Genomic DNA, 4,609 nt, shown 5'->3' on the forward strand with positions numbered 1-4,609 from the left:
ATTCACTTTGTTATAAAGCAGAAACTAACACACCATTGTAAAGTAATTATATTCCAATAAAGATGTTAAAAAAAAAAAGACATATACAGGTACAGTTGGATTTTTATTATTTTTTTTAGTATAATCTTTTTTATTGCGAAAAAAAAAAAAAACCCAAACAGAAAAGTTTTCAAACCACACACTGGAGGGGCATGGGTTGGGGGAAGCGTGTCTGTCCTTCCTGCCCGGGCCCCCAGCCCATGTGGTTTTGGCACCCAAAATGGCACCCAAAATAATGGCACCCAAAATAAAAATGGTGTACGTCTGTGTGGGATGTAGAGGCGTGCAAAAGCAGTGGGGAGTGGGCGGCGGGGAGGGACAGACGAGGTCAGCAGTGGGAACGCCGCAGATGGGAGGCCATTTCATAATATTTCCTGTTGATCATACCACCCTGTACACCTTCTTTGCCCATCAGCAGGACTAGCGCCTTGGCATTCAGGGTAACAATGATATTGAAGGCGGTAGCTCTGCACGTGCTCTTGGTACGAAGATCCATGGTAAATTCCCCGTCCTGCAGCAGTGAGTCCTGGATCACAGACCATTTCTGGCCCCCAAGAGTTAGCCCATTCACGTAAAAACTTGATGGGTCTTTGCCAACCAGGGCACCAACCTCAGCTGGCGTGATGTTGACGAAATTTTTTCCAGGGATGGCTGCCCAGACGGAGGGCAAGTTCTTATAGCCCATGACGGCCGCATCCTGACAGGTCCCTTCCGCCATGAGGTTGTCTTTGTAGGCGTTCCACCCGGCCATGGCGCTGCTACTGGGGTGCTCTCGGGGCTGCTGCTGGGGCCAGGGGCTGGGCTTGGGCTGCCTCGGGCTGGCGGCCGGGGGAAGGAAGAGAGCTTCGGGCACGCGCTGCAATCCGGACCGCAGCTCTGCTAGCTGTGCCGCAGCCCTCACACCACCACTTCCTCTGCATTACTTTTGAATTGAAGGATGGTAATATCTTCACACCAATAAATTTAAAAACAACATTTTGCAGGAATACTGTATAAAATTATGGGTGTCGGCGCAGTATAAAAGTAATTATATTTTTCTTCTTCCTAACGTGTTCAAAATTGAAGGGCATTTAAAAAAATTCTTAAGCATCCATTAAATATAAGACAAATATCTGAAATAAAATACAATACTCTATACTTGGCTATTTACTCAAATCATTGGTCTTTAAGGAAATTTTTCAGCTTTTTATTGACAACTTGGAGTTGCATGCATTCTGGTAGGTTGGTTTTATAAGAGAATAATTTGAATAAACAATTTTAATAGAGCAATAAAAATGTTATATAAATTGTATATTATTCATTATTGTTTTATTATTATTATATTATAATATAATATATATAATATAATATTATTATATATCATATTATTATATATAATATATAATATAATATATAATATATATTATATAATGATATTATTATATTATTCATTATTGTTTTAAAAATTATTTAGTTTTTCGATTTTTTCAAGATATTTTGAACTCAGGCATTTAGTGTATCTTCTTCCTGATATTTTGATAAAATACCCCACAGGCATGTAATATGAAGAAAAATTCAAATCTAAGACCTAGAATTGAAACAAAAACAAATCATAATATTAGGAGGTATTTTAAAGTGAAGAATGTGTAAAGAAGTGAGAGAAATGTCCACTAGTGTAAACTGGCCTTGGTCTTAACACAAACTATAGAAACCTGTACAGAGTACATGGATATTTGCTTTGACGTGGGAAAATGTAGACATTACTCTCAAAGAAAAATGCAATAGAAAAAAAAATAAACTATCAGCTTTTAGAAACCATCAAATAATATGTGAAATAGTAATCATTAACTCACATCTGTAGGCCAGTTGTCGTAAAAGTTAAAACTCTTGGTTTAAAACACCTGACCATTTAGATTATCTAAATGTATAATTATCAATAGTCATAGAGGTATAAACAATGATGTATCCATAGTATGGTATACTACACACTGTTAAAATCAGTAAAATGTATATTAATGTTTGTATTCATTTGCTAGGACTGCCATAGCAAAGTACCCCAGACTGGGTGGCTTAACAGAAATTTACTTTCTCACAGTTTTGGAGGCTAAAAGCCTTAGATCAAGGTATTAGCAGATCAGTTTTCTTCTGAGACCTCTCTCCTTGGCTTATAGATGGCCATCTTCTTGCTTTATCTTCTCGCAGTCTTTCTTCTGTATGTGTCTGGATCCAAATTTCCTCTTTTTATAAGGGTCCAACTCAATGATAACATTTTAACTTAATTACCCCTTTTTAAGATTCTAAATACAGTCATATTCTGAGGTACATGGGGTTAGGACTTCAACAAAGAAAGTTTGGTGAAATACAACTCAGACAATGACAATACTTTAACATGGAATAATCACTATCAAATACTGTGCATGGGAAAATCAAGTTAGTAAAACTGCACAGAATTATTCTGAATATATTAAATACACTCATTTTGAGTGATAATCAAAGGGATTTAGTGATTATTTTAACATTTTAATTTTATGACAGGTATGTATTTTATGTATAATAAAAAATTATAACAGACTATAAATCATAGCTTCTGAAATTATTGAAAAGGAAAATACACTAAATAAAACAATTGATGATAGAAATAAAAGCAGAAATAAACTCCAAACTCTAGTGAAAGTACTGTTACCATCAAATATAGGTTATTCAAAGGCAAATTATTAATAATTGAACTTGGTAGCACTTTTAAATATAAACAGAAATATAGACTGGCCTGTAACTATAAATGATATGAAGGTGAATTTAGTTTATAAACAAATGGATGCCAGGAAAGTCCACTTTTAAGAAATAATTTATTCAAATTAAATACCCTTCTCGATTTTTCTCCTGTGAAAATAATAATAAGTTTAATATCCTTGGTGTGATAGACTGAATAAAATCCCCAAAGACATCAATGACCTAATCCTTGGAACCTGTGACTATGTTAGTTTACATGGCATAAGAGTTTGCAGATGTGCATAGATTAAGGATTTTGAGATAGGAAGATTATTTTGGATTTTCTGGATGGGTCCCAAATAATACAAAGGGTCTTTTAAGAAGGAGACACAGGGGCAATGTGATTAAGAAGCAAAGAGAAAACGGTGATGTGATGACAGAAGCAGAGAGAGATTTGAAGATGCTACATTGCTGCTGGCTTTCAATATGTGGGAAGGAGTCACAAGTCATGAAATAAGGGCAGCCTCTGGAAGCTGGGAAAGGTAAAGAAACAGGTTCTCCCCTGCACCCTCCAGAATGAACTAGCTCTTCTAACAGCTTAGTTTTGGACAGTGAGACTGATTTTGTACTTCTGACTTCCAGCACTATACTTTAATAAATTTGAGCTGTATTAAGACACTAGGTTTGTGGTAATTTGTTACAGCTGCAATAGTAAATTAATGCACCTGGGAATTGGAACATACCCTTTTCTCAAGGCCACATGGAAATGTGGGAGTCCTGCCCTGTGCTTAGAGACAACAGGGAGTCTCATTTCTAGTCTTTCATGAAATCTTCTGAGTCCCTTTACCAAATCTGAAAACCAGTGGTTCTTTACCCTGTCATTCCTTGATTGAACAAAAACATCTTCAAAATGGTTGTCTTTTGATACCTAGGATCTAACTACCCTAGATAAACTGTGGGCTATTCTTTCAGAGGTTATGCTGCTGACCTTGAGTGTGGGTACAAAACCTGGCTCTATTCTTGGCCCTGGATCCTGACAAATACTCAGTCTCTGGGTATTTTTTGCATTACCTTTTTTTTCCCTCATCATCAGTACATTTCTCCAGTCTTTCTCCTCTAGGATACATAGTCTACTCCCTTGAATTAGTGAATAGGAACCATCCCAGTGCAATCTCTTATTGGCATGGCCAAGAACATTAAAGCAAAAAATAATAATAATTTGGGCTAGCCTAATAGGAACAAGTAAGACATATTCTTAATCCCAGAGATATTGAATTTGTTACCATCCTTATAGCACTAGGGAAGTTTTCTTCCTTCCTCTTTTGCCAAGAAACATGCCGTAATTATACAACATGGTTGAAGTTTATGTGTATCAGTAATTATGAGTCTGAGAATTGATGTAAACATTCTCTTACCTCCTTTATTATCAAGCAAAGGAGGATGGCTTTGCCTGAATAGGCTTTGTCTATTTTCTTCCTAATTGACATAAGTAAAATGTATATTAACCTGTTTCCAGACTTTAGTTTTACTTACAGCATTCCATGGAAACAAATCTATAGGAAGAATATAGGAGCTAGATATCACCTCATCCTGAATTCTTCACTCTTCATATTTGTATGTTAGAGTCATGGCCTGGACAATGCCTGATACCCAAAGCTTCGGAGTGCTTTAAATAAAATAAATTGTCTTAAGTTTCAAACTGCTAAAGCTCCCTGCTCTTGTGATCTCATATAGTTATTGCCCCAGGACTCGAGATAACATAATACATATGTAGAGTGGATTGGGGTGGACAGTGAGTCAGTGAAGGTTAATCTTATTGGTATCCAGGATTTATAGGTTTGGGATTCTTCCATTTTAAATTATGTAACCAAGCATGGCATAG

At 36.3% G+C, this 4,609-nt stretch overlaps 1 pseudogene; it reads right to left on the bottom strand.

Annotated features, from left to right (window-relative positions):
• Positions 1-367: 367 nt before the first annotated feature.
• LOC103075715 (profilin-1 pseudogene) lies at positions 368-790 on the bottom strand (annotated as a pseudogene).
• Between the last annotated feature and the right edge of the window lie 3,819 nt (positions 791-4,609).

The sequence above is a fragment of the Lipotes vexillifer genome, unplaced genomic scaffold, assembly GCF_000442215.2.
Source record: "Lipotes vexillifer unplaced genomic scaffold, Lipotes_vexillifer_v1.1 scaffold1647, whole genome shotgun sequence".
Taxonomy (NCBI): Eukaryota; Metazoa; Chordata; class Mammalia; order Artiodactyla; family Lipotidae; genus Lipotes; species Lipotes vexillifer.